This window comes from Aedes albopictus, chromosome 2, assembly GCF_035046485.1.
Source record: "Aedes albopictus strain Foshan chromosome 2, AalbF5, whole genome shotgun sequence".
In the NCBI taxonomy this organism is placed as follows: domain Eukaryota; kingdom Metazoa; phylum Arthropoda; class Insecta; order Diptera; family Culicidae; genus Aedes; species Aedes albopictus.
In genome coordinates, this window is record NC_085137.1 from 335,184,323 (window position 1) to 335,200,068 (window position 15,746).

General features: G+C 39.1%; 1 protein-coding gene across 11 annotated transcripts in view; it reads right to left on the minus strand.

The window, feature by feature from the left end:
* Positions 1 to 15,746, minus strand: part of LOC109398038 (potassium voltage-gated channel protein Shab) — a 382,157-nt gene that overhangs the window by 208,056 nt on the left and 158,355 nt on the right. The window contains exon 3 of one of the 11 annotated variants that reach the window (XM_062852563.1): positions 4,396 to 4,438. The exons of the other annotated variants lie outside the window; for them this stretch is intronic. The gene's annotated coding sequence lies outside the window, so the exon portion shown is untranslated. The remainder of the gene's footprint in view (positions 1 to 4,395; positions 4,439 to 15,746) is intronic. 11 annotated transcript variants of the gene reach the window in all.

Sequence of the window (15,746 nt, forward strand, 5' to 3'; positions counted from 1 at the left end):
GAAACTTTTATGAAAATGCTATTTTTCAGTAAAATTTACGATTTATTAAAAGTCGACTATCAATTCCTTATGCCATTGCCTACCTTTAGGCGTTATTCGTGGTTTAGAGGATTTTAATCCTAAAATAACTTAAAAAGTACATTATTTGTAAGAATTTAGACAACATATTCGAAATCAGCGACCCCGAATTTAGTAAGTAAAGATATTTTCAACACAAATGAACATTGATCACTGACATGATCAATGTTACCCCAAATCAACACAATCAAAAATTAGATTTAAAAACCCTTTTAAACATGTTTTAAAGTTTTACAATACTTTTTCGAGTAGCTTAACACAAACTCAGAGGGCCAGTACTTCTTTTAAAAATATAAAACATGTAACATTTGCTTTAACAAGGGAATTATTCAAGAAAGATCGAAAATTCTGATCAATGTTACCCCGGATTACGGTACTCTTGTTGCTGGGCGCGGATGGGAAAAAAACATTCAGCACACCAAGGCAGAAGAAATTATGCTGATGTTGAAAAAAGAAGGCAGCCGAAAAAGGCGCCTCCTACAAGGTACGAGCCCTAAATACCTTGGGCGAGAAGGTGCAGGTGAGAGCCCTGCTGGCGGAGGCCACTCTCTGATATAAAAACCGCTCAGTGCCGCAGCAGTGCGAAGTAGATGCACCAAGTGCATCAATCTGTCTGTAAGCATGCCTAGCAAGCACGCAGATACGGTTAAGTTCTCAGTAGGGGAGACCAACAAGGCGACAGAGTGGGTTGGTCAGTATACCCGCTCAGCATTTATGAGCCGCCATGTGCTACGAGCAAGGACTCAAGTCGTGGAAATGTAGGTAAAGGTCCCGACTGGATCAAATTGTGCATGAAGTGCGGCGACGAGGGCCACATCGCCAAGGAATGCAACTAGGCATCAAAAAGCCTGATTTGTCCGAATAACAAGGGTCATACGACAAGTGGGCCTAAATTCCCAGGCACAGTACAAAACAGCCATCTATAATGCAGGCCACGACCCCTAAACCGCTTTGAGTCCGCACAACAGTTGCTGGCAGCAGAGTTTAAAATTTTAATTTTCAGAGAGTGAAATTCATCGTGAATTTTGAAGATTCTCAACTGAGGAATCAAAATAATATTCATTTTGGTGAATGAATTTTCTCACTTATTCATTCATTTTTCTGTCACTGACAATTTTCACTGAGAAATATAACTAGACCGTAACACCCGATTATTCTTCCAATCACCTCAAAACTTGTGAATAGTAGTTGATTACAATACTAATTAACTGCTCTATTTGTCCACTAAGTCGGATTGTGCGTCTGTTAACAGAAATTAGACATTTTACGACGTGCGAAAAAATATTCGTGACAGAGAATTGAATGAAAAAAGAGAGGCATTCAGCTGACAATGAATGTGGCCAAACACGAATGAAAAAATTAGAATGTTAATCTTCACTTTCAACCTTCGAATTTTTAACACCCTGGCTGGCAGTCAGTACCAAACCCCCCCCCCCCAAAACCGGTCGGCAAAAAAGGTAAATTAAAAACCACCTAATAGTTTGCAAGAACAATACGTGTTGTGTCCGTTCTCGTATCGCGTTCCGTGGGTGTAGTTATGTTCTTACGTCAGCACAAACCCAAGAAAATAAAGTGTAATGAATGTGCTATGTACTGGTGGAAAGTATATAACTTTGTATTGTGTATTGAGGTTCTTATCTGAAGGACTGCAGCAATTCAAGCTCCTCCAAAAATTTGTCACATTTTTTATTTGAACTATGTAGTAAATCTGATTGTGCTGCTGTTCCCCGAATGTGTGGTATAGGTTGTTCAAAAAGTTAACAGAGCATAATTTGAAAAGTCATTAGGGTAAATGTGGTTCTAGGAAGAACGAACATCAAATGAAAAATGTATTATATTATCATTCTTTATTCAGCAGTGTTTCAGCAGGTCTGAGGAGCAATAGAACTTGAAAGAACTGCCTTTAAAGTTATGAAGGTGTGATTCGGGGAAAAGAGTCATTCGGAGAAATTTGCCATTCAGGGAATCGGCGTTCGGGGGAAATGACATTCGGGAAACCAACTTGCGGGACAAAGTAGCAGAACCAGTAAATCTTGTGTAATCGATCAACATATTTTATCGGAAGTCCTTGAGAAAAACTTCGCTTGAACTGTAGAATGGAGAGTCAAAATGTTCCTGCCGAATATTCGTGTTTATTTGTGTAGGAAATTCTAGAAATATTCTGGAAGAAATTTCCACGGAAATCTTAGTACCTAGAATTGCAAGAGAAGTCTTGTTTTTTTCGGAAACATTCGGAAAATGGTTCAGTTGCTGAAACATTTTATTTCTGCACTCATTGTGTATTTTTTGGAGAATTCTTGACAAAATCAACATAATCTGAGAACTTTTTTGTAAAAATCAGGCAAAAATTAATCCGCAATTTCCATCAAAGATTTTCCAGAAGTTTCACAGGACATTCTTTAAGAAATGAAGTTAGCAATAGGACACAATCGTTGAAGTACTAGAATTGAAGTAATGAGCTGAATTTTTGTATGGTGAGAAGGTCAATTCTCCGATTCTACAATGAAATGGTTCAAAACGTGTGGGTATTATGATTCCTTGTCTTATTTGATGCTGTTTAAGCAAAACTTTGGGTAACCTTGTTGTTGTTTTCTCAATTTCTTGCAACTTAAACTACACAGTTACCCAAAATTTTGTCCAAACACCATGTTTGTCAAAGAATCATAATCAGGGTTGACAATCGTCCTTCTCAACATTGACTTCGTCGGCTAGGCGCACTTGGACGAAGAGCGAAACAAAACGAATGGCGATTTTAAAAAAGACACTATACCGTCTTCAGCCATATGTAGGCTGCACAGACTGAATATTATTAACACGAGTCAACAGACAACACATATAACAACACCCAGTGGCCCAATGGAGAATTTTCCGTTCGACGAAAAGTTTTCCCCGACTGGAGCGGGAATCGAACCCGCACTCCGAGGCTTACGAAACGCCTAGACGACTGACGCCGCTAACCGCACGGCCACGAAGCCCACTTTGTTTTCGTCACGACGCAAGCCCTTCGCGACGATTCGCTGGCTAAAATGAGTCATCCGATGTGGAACGAGCAACGATGACGGGCTAGTTTTCGTTCTCGTCGTCGACTTTTCTGCTCGTACGGCGACTATTTTCAGCCCTGATCATAATGCCCACACTTTTTGAACCATTTTAAGGCAGAATCTGAGAATTGACCTTCTCACCATACAAATAATCTCGAATGATTTGTTCTGGCTTGCAGTCTTAATAATTGGCCTACGAATTTATTTTCTTGGCTCCAACGTTTCGATCCCAATTTGGATCTTCATCAGGGATAATGAAGATCCAAATTGGGATCGAACGTTGAAGCCAAGAAAATAAATTCGTAGGCCAATTATTAAGACTGCAAGCCAGAACAAATCATTCGAAATAATCTTCACAGTCGAAAATCGCATCATACAAATAATCTGCTAGTACTTCGTCGATTATGTCCTACTACATTAGAAACTTCTCCTAGATTTTCGCAAAAAAATCTTCAACAGTCTCTATTCGAATTCCTTCTAAAATAGCGGAATTTGTTTTCAGAATTTTGTCGGACTTTTTTCGGGAAGTCGCCAGAGATCCCTCTGATAGCCTCGTTAGAGCTGCTAAAGTTCTACAAAAAATCATGGTAATCGGTCAGCAACTCTTCAAGAAATTGATCTAGGGATTCCGCTAGAGCTTCTTTAGAGTTCTCGCAAAAACTACCCCAGCGGCTGCGTTAGAAAATTTACTAGAAATTTTCCAAATTATTGCTATGAATTGGTCTAGACATTTCTCTAGAGAGTCTGATGTGAATTACGAGTCTATGGAAACTGAAGCAACGACCAAAATCGCAAAAAGCGATTTTACTTCATATCCTATTTTCCTTTGTCATGATCTCTGTTCTGAATGATTTTAAAACCAATTTTTTTTTCTAGCAAAGCTAATTTTCCAACCTTTAAATTCCTTCAGAACGACACTAGTACTAATTTGTAAGAATTATTTTTTATATTTTTTTATTTAATCAAAAATATACCCCTGGAAATGGGGCCTCACAACACTACTGTGGCTCCGAGCCCCCACATGTGAGATGATCACAAGCACCTAAATTTTCCATAGTTTTAATCTCAATGGAGCACAGAAGTGCACCACAAAGTACATTATCACCTCAGAAGAAAATTATAGAAAAACATTAAGTGTTTTATTTACCAAAAAAATGATATGATATAGAATTGGGGAACATATTCAAATATGAAGCTCGCCAATTAACTAGATGAAAAATGGATCAATAAAGTATTTTTAAATGATTACGTTATTCCGTGTGAAAGTTTTACTCACGCAATTATTTCCAGAAATCCAACTATCCATCGAGGAAACTCACCTGAAAGAAGAAAACAAAAAGAAAATCAAAAACACGGTTACCTGATAAGTTTCTACAATCAAGCGTAATGAAAATCTCCATGAAGAATATTTCTGTTGTATGATTTTCCCTGTTGAAATAAACATGCGGTAAATTTCAATAACGTTCACACGCTTTTAGCAGGTGGTTAAGCTTCAAGAGATTGTAATCTGTGTTCTTCTTCTGGTGGTACTCATGTTCGTTACATCAAGAATACGGTTCCATGTGCGTCATTTCAATTACCTATGTCTTCTACCTCCATTCGGCTGTAACGTCTCTAAGCTCACCTCACCTGTTTGATCAGGTATCATGGCCGCATAATCATTCCACCATTCTCTTTGGTGAAACGCTCACGCGCTTCGTCCTCTTCTCAGACGGCCCTTTTTTCAATTTTCCTCACTTCTCAAGAACATCCAATAAGGGAGCTTATTTGCATTTTCCTTCTATTTATGTGTTCTTTTTCGTGTTTTCGGTCTGCAGTAGACCGGCAACAACGTCAGAGCTTGGAATTTAAATTTTTGATTAAAATCTTATCATAATGGGCCCAGCCAGCAGCAGCCTAAGCACACGAAGGTTGTGGTGCACCACCACCAGCAGTCGGAGTCAAGTGAACTTTCAACTTAACTCATGGCTCGTATAAAGGGCTGGAAAGCGTGGCTGATGGCAACGGAAGAGTGCTATCCAATGGTGCCCGTGATGGAAACTGTTGAAGAGATACGTTTAGCTTTCATCTGGTTGAAGGAGTTTTCAACCAGTAAATTACGAATTCAAAAACATCGAAATAAGCAACAAAAAATCTTAATAGAATATCACATAAGTAAAATTAGACTAATATTAAACAAAACTTATATTATAGTCACATATGACGGTGAATTTGTACTTTTATAAATGTGAACTTGTGTTTCATAAGTTGATAACCACTGTACAGGAACCACAAGCGAAGGATATATGTTGTCATTGCTTCATGGTACTACATACCACATCCATTGGGTAATGGTAACTCAATGGTATTTATGTGTACCTTTCGATATATAAGTTACACCTGTACCCGTGACGATGTCGATGATGATGATGTTGACGAAGACGACGACGACGAGGACCAAAAACGGCGACGGCAAATGGCAGGCCGTGTGACGATAGTTTAATAGCTCAAAGGCAGCATACACGAGATAATGGCACTTCATTTGCGCTATAAATAGGACATAGTCTTTCTTTTCTATGAGCGAGTTCCGCAGCAGCACCAGCGCCAGCACTCACCGTCACCAGTCGTAGAGCAGCGAGGTGACTAGTTGCATTGCGCCATATGAAGCGGTGAAAAACGTACATATAGGAATAAGATTGATGGCCTGAAGGATGATTGTGATAGTAGTAATTCAATTTGTCGCGGTAGTTCCTCCAGGCAGGTAGTGCCGTAGATATTTGCTAATTGAGACGGATTGTAGGATGTCTTTTCACGTTTGTTTTAAGTAGTTTCAATGTGGTATATGATCATTGAATGACATAAGTACACATTGAACTTCATTTTGAGATATGTATTTCCTTTGGAAAGTATGACATCACACAGTATTATAAAGAAACAGTAAGTTTGATTAATTTAAGGAGTCTATAATAGAAAAAAGGTTTGATTGGTGTTAAATGGTTGTAGCAGTCAGGAATTTTGTAAATATTTTATATGTACATTCCCGATCAATGGGGTCACCCCTTAAAAACATGTCATTTTTTAAGCCTTTTTAAGATAATAAATCAAGGTAACTTTGAACATCATGCCGGGGCCCGTAGCGTAGTGGCTACACATTCACTTCATAAGCGGATGGTCATGGGTTCGATTCCAGCCCCGGCACTTGCAATTTTTCGTCGGCTGCTCTACCCCTTCTGAGCATATGCTCTAACGGACCCGGGAACTTGGATATCGGCTAATGGAAACTCATAATGGACCCCTCAATCGGATTGGAAAAGGAACAAAAACCACACATCAACATCCTCGTGCTCATCATTCTACCATGGACAGGGTAGAAAGTTAGAGCAGTGCAAAGGCTACCAGTTCGATATGAATAGTATAATTAGAATAGAATACATTTAGGCGCTGTGCGAAGTGTAAGTGCAGCTGCCAATTGGAATCGCCCACGCAGTGCCCTAGTGGACAAAAGAGCTGTAAATTAGGTTAATTGGTTGAAGAATAAACATAAAACTTTGAACATGCTTTAGGTGAAACTTTTATGAAACTCTTTGTATGTAAGCTTATCCCAAAGTTTCCAGTGTATTTGGGAGTGGAGAATTTCGTATTTTTTTTCTTGCCTCGAATAGTTTTTAAGAAACAACGAATTCAAAAAAGTTGAATTTGTGCAAAAATGGACCTTGTTAAGTTTTATTCGGGACGGTCTGAAAATTAACATATCTGAGCAATAGTTGATCCTTTTTGATAAAACAGTAAAACAGTAAAAACAATATCTCGAATAACATTTTACAAGGTCCCACACATTTTTATCATATTCTGTATTTGCTGTAACTCAAGTATGGTTGAGTAAACTAGACCTTTGAATTTCTTTTTGACATCGAAAATTGTTTTCTTTTGCTTGGTTTGAAATTCATAAAAATAATTTTTGGTAATCGAAGGGTAAGGTATATGAAAAATTAAAATTTTATGGCATTATAATAACCTAGATTCACGATGAATATTACACTTATTAATGCAAAAGAAAATGATTCACGAAATCCAATGCATAAAAAACGAATGAATTGAAAAATATGGAGTCAAAAACGGTATATTTTTCCGCGATTTTCGAAATGCTTATTGTTGAAGTTTCTCAAGATGGATAAAAGTAGGGTATTGGCTCCCTTATTATAAGCTTATAAGCTTATAAGCATGTGGCTCACATTTTCATCCTACAAAAAACAATGGATTGAAGGTGACGATTATTTTGTTTCATATTTTTGAATTTTTTTAGAAGTGAGCATGCATGAAAACAAAAAGAATGGAATCAAGCGGTGCCGTAATCGCTTGCTTTCGAATAGGATGAATATGGGAGCATGAGATTACTGATGGAACACATACCCTATATAATTATTAATTAAAAAACGTCCAAATTGAATGCGCTCTTTGGTAAAGTTGTAGCATTTCCTAGGTTTCAAGGAGTTATACTAACCCTCTACGACACGAAAACACCACGGTCGATTGTACGGCTTGTTAAGTCTTAATTTTCAACTAAATAAGCTCAAAGAGGAGGTATGAAATCTGATTATAAATCGAATAAGCAGTATGGAGTAAAATCGAGTCTTTGATCCACCCTAGATGTTAGTTTTTGATATAATAATCAATACTTTAGTCTTCTAAACATTCTATCAATGAAATACCTTGCTACCAATAAAACCAGAATCAGTAATGGATATACGATTTCAATGTAATCGCCGGTGGCGAAAGAAATTAGTGGTTTCCTATTAGCAGACATTACGACGACGACGGCGCTCGACGATATGGTGAAGGCTAGACAAGTCAATCATTTATTCGTGTTGCTGTTTGAGTCGCTTCCTGGAACATCCACTTCGTGCAGGGTACCACAACCACAACCAATCAATCGTTCTGCAATAACACTAGTTTACAAAATAAAACGAAAGTCGTGAACTTCTGTCAACGACCAAAATTTTTGAAGTACAATTTAGCACTGATTTCGAAACCGTGCTTCAAAAAAATTTAAGTAGAGCAGTTTTTGAGTTTTAGCTCAATATCGAGTTTTACAACTTTTAAAAATATGGAATTTACTGAAATTCAAATATCTTGCGTTTTGTTCAACTAATTTCAAATCTTTTTCCATAAATTAAAAGCTGAATACAATACCATTCGATCATCTGAATACAAGTTTTGCGTCAGATTGATGAAATTTAAGATATTGGAGAGTTTTAGGGACGATCTCCTTAAATTTTAGACAAATTTCCAAAAATATATGAAGAAATGTATTTTTTTTAATATGAAAAAAACAATCTAAAAATTCTTTCTCAACGTTTATTTGACATATTATATGTCTGCGAGTTACAGTAAAAAATTCAGCTCAATCGGAGCATTGATTACGAAGAATGAGATGTGTGAAGTGAGCGACGTTGCATAAAAATAGAACAAAAATCGATTTCAAATCGTCAGCCTTGTATGGAAAGTCGAAAAATTTTTCGCTCTACTGTTATTTTTTTCCTTCACGTTTTCGAACTCCGGGCATGATTCTACACCAAAAATGATCATCAGCTTACCGAGTTCAAAAATGCTGTAAACTAGTGTAATCGATTTAATGATTCTCCCTACTACACGTGTAATGCCGATAAAACACCCCCTTGCAATCGGTTTTATTGCTGCCTTAAGTATACGTACATTCAGGCAGGTGACCTACCATAGACTTTACAACGTATACTTACTAGACTCATGGACCTGCCTACTAATGATTCCTCTTTCCATCTTTTCTCCGGATCCCACCCCAAAGGTGAGTTTCGAGAATAAAATCGTAGGGTACTGGCCTAACACAACCCATGCCCAGCGTGTCCGTGCCCGGCGCGTAATTTCATCAATAGAGAGACAGATAGCGAAAGGGTAAGCCTATAAATACCTACCCAAAGGAACCCACATCGGACGGTGTCGGAATTGGGCATTATTCATCGACGATATTGAAAGGCGCCGGGCGTGATCCGACGACGACGGCGACGGCGAAAACTCATTTGCATAGTTTCCGATGTTTCCCGCTGGGAGATTTGTGCTACGAGGCTACTTTAAATCCAGTTCGGAGTGAACCTTTGCCTTTTCGTTTGGGGTTTGTGCTCGATTAGTTGCTACGTGTGTTTGTGAAAAATCGGTGAATTCCGGATTAGCTATAGTATACTACAAAGGGTAAATTAAAACGTGAGCTAGCAATAAAAAGCGCTGCGAGTGGAGCTCGGACCTGGCATTGAACTGAAAACCTTCACATTTGTAAGCATTGATAGTAACACCATTCATCTGTCTTCATTACTGCGAGCTTTGACTGGAGCTAGGTCATCGTATTTATATGATATAGGTTTATTATTGAGGTATGACACAAAATATGCTAGGAATGCTGTGGAGCCTCGTGGTCGTACGGTTAGAGCCACAAATCATCTAATTGCCGCATAATATACCCCAGACAACCAGATATCGCATAAGAATGTACGCTGTGCATCGTATAAAGTACTATTTTTACTCACTATCGCATATATATACGGCTGACGGAAAATTTTCATCGCATATGATGTTATTTTTTGAGCCTTTTGCTATTTATCTGGTAAAATCATTTTTTTTAATTATTTTTTTTATTATCTTTATTAAAGAGACTTTCAGCCCGTGGCTGTATAATGTATAACTACATCGTAGTAGACGATATTCTGATGTTTTTCGAAAAAGAGTTCGGCGGACTCGCAAAGTGTCAATTGAATTCGCATTATAGTGCACTGCAATGATTATACGACTTCGCTTGGTACTTTTCTCATTTTGTCAATTAAACTCGCATTGATGCATAAACTAAATCACATAAAAGTAAAAATAAACTCGTTAAAATGTGCATACAAACTCGCATAAGCTAGACTCGTTAACGTTGCTATTTTGCGATGTGATATGTGATAACAATGAAAGAGGTGCTGCTGGAGTGCCAAAAGTTACAAGAAAGTTAACAGTCATCATTATGGTTACAAAACAAGTTATAAAGTCATCATTTTTGTTTTGTTGACCTGATAATTAAAAATGGGTGGTGCTAGCAAGAGAGAGGTAGTGATAAATGTGCGGGAAATCACGCTTCGTCATTTTGAGCTTCAGATAGCTTGTTAAACACGTACCGCGCAGGAAAATCAAGTACATTACATTATAACGAACACTGAGGTGAGTTAGAATGCCATGACAGATAATCAGTGTGTTTCTTAAGTGGTGTTTGGTGTTAAGTGTAAAGTTTGGCTCGAAAATCCAAAGGTTCTTAGTTCGATACTGAGGTGACAACAATTGTTTTTTTTTTAGAATATCATTAAGTCGTATAAGATGCTATATTACGTCGCAAGAGTGCACACCGTGCATCGCATAAGATATCGCCAGAAGTCATATAGCGTTATTATTTTTCCATTAATGCACGTACAGCGCCTCCACTTTTGTACGCATATGGCACATTTACTGCATCTTATGCGATGTTATTTTACCGCATAAAAGTACGTATAACAAGAACATAAACTTCATTATATGTGCAAATTGGTTGTCTGGGACGGTAAGAGTTCGATTCCCGCTCCAGGCGATAATATTTATAACTGAAACATTTATGGCTTTATAGATTTTTATCTACTTAACGAGCATGGAAGAATAAGTTTTAAAAATAAGTAATGAAATGACAAATAAGAAAGTATTCGCTAGTGTTCGAACAAGTTTTAAGCATAAAAAAAAGTTTGAAAATTACCGGTAAAGCCCTAAATGTTTCAAACTAGTGTTAGGGTTCATGCAGTCTGTAAAGTCGCTGGGTGATGACGGCAGTAATGCGAAGTTATTTTGTAAAAAATCTGTATCAATACAGATGTTTCTGTATCACCGTATTTGAGGGTATAGCAGACACAGAGAGTCCAAGATTCCAATAGAAACTTACAAAAATATACTACTTTTTGACGGTTTTAAATTTTTACTGGTATTTATTTTTCTAAAACATGTGTGATAATGTACAAATGTTCATAAATTCTTTAAAATTTAAGCCGCAGTTTAGAAAGCTCTCATTAAATTTATTGAAAATAACTTCAAATTTTATGCTGTTTCGAGAAATTTGTTTCACATTTTAAAAATCTGTATTTTTCTGTACTCTGTATCTCGTCTGCACAGAAGGTCAAAAATCTGTATAATACAGACAAATCTGCATATCTGGCATCTGTGGATGACGGCGTTCATATCTTAATAAATGGTTGAAAGCCGTTTCAATTTGTTGATTAAAAGTCGGTTTAAACACCCTAAGTTCACGAGATGCTAGATATTGACAATAATTTTGATATGGGAGTTCGAATGGTTTAGTTACGACATGATTTACACTCAAAATGTTTATCATCTTTCCGAGTTCAAAAATGCTGCATACTAGAGATATCATTCTCTTCCCACGTTTCTTTCAAATTTTTTCTTAGTTTTTGCCTTTCTCGTACACTAAGTGTACTGGAAAGGCTATATGTTCACTCCAAAAATGACTTTTTGATAGAAGGCCCGGAGGGTCAAATCATATATACCAATCGACTCAGCTCGACGAATTGAGGTGATGTCTGTGTGTGTGTATGTGTGTGTGTATGTGTGTGCGTGTGTGTGTGTCTGTATGTGTGTGTACAAAAAAACTCACATCACTTTTTGGCAGTAAACCTCATCCGATTTCAATGACCGACGGTTCATTCGACGCGGAATCTGGTCCCATTGTTTCCTATTGAAAATGGTTCGGATCGGTTCAGCCGTTCCGGAGATATGGCCATTTAGGTGTTCCGGACCAGTACCCTTGGAAGGGGCCATACATAAAAATGTAACAAACACATGCATGCGACACATCAAACTGCGGCATTTTGGATAACCCGATGAACAGTCAGCAAGAAAACAGTCTCAGACCATATCTGAACCGGTAGTGTTCCGAAACCGGTTCCCGGAGTTCCACCGGAAGTGGCCAAATATGAAAGTGAACCAAATCCATGCATGCGACACATCAAATTGCGGCATTTTGGATAACCTGATGAACAATCAGCAAGAAAACAGTCTCAGACCATATCTGATCCGGTAGTGTTCCGGAACCGGTTCCGGGAGTCCCGCCGGAAGTGGCCAAATATAGAAGTGAACCAAATCCATGCATGCGACACATCAAATTTCGGCATTTTGGATAACCTGATGAACAGTCAGCAAGAAAACAGTCTCAGACCATATCTGAACCGGTTGTGTTCCGGAACCGGTTCCGGGAGTCCCGCCGGAAGTGGCCACATATAAAAGTGAACCAAATCCATGCATGCGACACATCAAATTTCGGTATTTTGGATAACCTGATAAACAGTGAGCAAGAAAACAGTCTCAGACCATATATGAACCGGTAGTGTTCCGGAACCGGTTCCGGGAGTCCCGCAGGAAGTGGCCAAATATAAAAGTGAACCAAATCCATGCATGCGATATATCAAAGCGCGACTTTTTTGATAACCCAATGAAAGGTTGGCATAAAAAAGACTCAGACCATATCTGAACCGGCAGTGTATCAGAACCGGTTCCGGATGTCCCGCTGAAAGTGGTCATATATAAAAGTGATCCAAACCCATGCATGCGGCACATCAAACTACGGCATTTTCGATAACCTGATGAACAGTTAGCAAGAAAAAGTCTCAGACCTTATATGAACCGGTAGTGTTTCAGAACCGATTCCGGGTGTTCCGCTGGAAGTGGCCGTATTTAAAAGGTGACAAAACTCTTGCATGCGGCAAATCAAATCACGGCTTTTTCGACAACCTGATGACCGGTTATTGAGGAAGTAGGCTAAGGCCACATTATGGACTGTCAGTAGTGCCGAAACTAGTTCCCTCCGAAAGCGGCTAAATATAAAATTGAACCAAAGCCATGGCTTTTTTGATAACCTAATAAACTTTAGCAAGCAAATAGGCTCAGACTATTTTAGAGACTATCGGTACTGTATCGCAACCGGTTCCAGGCCGGAAGTGACTCCAAACCCATGCATGCGATACCTCAAATCACGGCTTTTTAGGTAACATGATGAAAAGTTGCAAGAAAATAGGCGCAAGCCCTATCAGTGTGTTACGGAACTGATTACGGGTGTGCCGCCAGAAATGATCAAATGTAAAAGAGAACCAATACATGCGACATATCGATGACTTATTCAGTAACAAGATAAACGGTTAACCAACAAATAATCTCAGACCATATTTTGGAGAACCGGTAGTGTTCCAGAACTGGTGACAAGACGAGTAACGCGTCGGAAGTGGTAAAATATAGAAAGGAACTAAACCATAGTGGCGTTTTTGATAATCTGATGAACAGTCAACAAGAAAATAGTCTTAGGCCACAGTAGTTCGGAATCGGTTATGGGTGTGATTTGATAGAAGTGAACCAAAACCATGCATGCGATACATAAAATCGCGGCATTTTCTAAAATTTGCCGAACGGTTAGCAAGAAAATAGCCTCAAATCACATCAATTTCCGGCTTTTCAGGTCACGTGATGAACAGTTGACAAAAACATAGTCTAAGACCATATTTGAGACAACCGGTATCAGTTCCAGGTGTCCCGCCGGAAGTAGTCAAACGTAAAATTTAACCAAACCCATGCAAGATGCACATCAAATAGCGGAATAATAAAGGTTAACAAAATAAATGTCAAAGCGATAAATCAAATTGTGGTTGTTGTTGTTGTTTTTGATAGCATGTAAACGTTGGGTAAGATTATAAATGAAGAAATGATCAAAGTCTTCATATATGTGAGAGAACGAAATCGTGACCAAAGCGATCTCTTCAAACCACACCATTTCAGATTCCTGCGGTGTAAATGTATAGTAGGATGGATCAACGTTTTATATAAAAATATAATTTAATCGCGTCAACCCTATCCAGCTTTTTACGCTTGATGAGGGGTAATGCATTTTTGACAGATCTTGCCGACAGCCCATGCAGCAACACAGTAGCCGAAAATTTCAGTTCATCGCTCCTGAGTTGTCAAAAATTTTCAGCTAGTGGAAACATTTGTTATGATTTAAAATTGATTTCTTTTTAGGTTTATGATCGTTGTCCGCCTCCTTTAGCTGCAGAATCAGTTGACACCGAGGAATTGTAATCAGGATTTACCACCAGCCGCTCATCCAGGACCACCAGCCCGCTCAGAGTCGGCATTTTCCGCCGAGGCTTCGTAAGAAGGGAGAAAAAAGTGAATTGCGATTGACGGGTTTTATAAGGAGACTCCTATCGTCTACACGACACAATTTATGCCCTACTACAACCGTAATTACGGGTAACTCATGTATGGTGTCGGATGGGGCCCTGATGATGCTACTTAGTGCTGATCTGCAGCTGGACCGTCGTCGTAACCTTCATTTGGCCCTCGTGAAGTGGTTTCACCGACCGGGCGGAGTAACACGAAGGACCCTCAGCTGCCTGACATTGCCTGCCTGGCATGATTTGTTCATCGGGATCACTATGCGGACACCTTCGCTTCCCAATCGACCAGGTTCCCTTCCAAAACCTGAAATTTCCCTCCAACTCAGGAGTGTTTCACCACGCCGTCCGTATAGGACTGCTCCAGGAATTCCCACCGGAATCCCCCCCCCCTCGGTGCGACCTAATACAGCAATCCCCGGTGGGCATTCCTGAAAGATCTGGAGGATCTCCGGTGGGAGTTTCGGGAGGAATTCCCAAAAGGAACTGTTGGAGGACATGCGCGTAAGTACAGCGCATTAGCCCCCTCAGCCCCAATGTCGTGCCCGCTTGTTATGTACTACAGCCAGCGCGCACGACTTTGGAGTTGGGGTGGAGGGGTTGGTTCAAATCACTGTAGTTAAGCGCTGGAGGAATCGAAAATCCTCAGTTTATCATTTCCTCCGACAGTGTAGCTCCTTCCGTAAGTCCTCTGGCAATTCCTCCCACTACGAATGAACCAGGAAATCCTCCAACAATTAATTTTGGAGAATCTTCCTCTGTCAGAGTATCCGTCAGAAATTGCTTTTGGGGAATCTTTGAACAATTTATTACGAACAATCCTCCATGAGATCCATTCGAGAATCTGTTGACCATTTCTTCTGGAGCAATCCCTTCAATATTTGTTGTGATGGTAGCAATGGTAACACCATATGAAAACATTTGACAAATGTAAAGCAGTGAACTGAAATTTTCGGTTACTGTGATGCTGCAAGGGCTGTCGGCAAGACCCGTCAAAAATGAATCACCCCTCACTACAGCGTAAAAAGCTGGATACAGTTTTTCAATCTAAAATCTCCTTATGCTTCTAAAATTACTGCTCACAATTTGGGAAAATTTACATTTTCTGCATTTTCCTCGTAGGAAGATCAAATTTTACATGAATCGTGTTACCAATGATAATAAAATATAGCCTAAAGTGTGCTGAAATAAACATTGGCGAAGATCACAAAGTGATCTGTGATTGTGAATAAAGTTAACCTTCTTCAAGCATTAGCTGACGCTCACCTCGCTGCCGTAGTGGATGGAATAGGGTCACAATGACCCCAATACACGACTATGGTTAAGGTGGTCAAGCAGTCAACTGAGAGGTCTGATCTTTTTCTGCTCTGTTTTGTTGTTGAACATAACATCG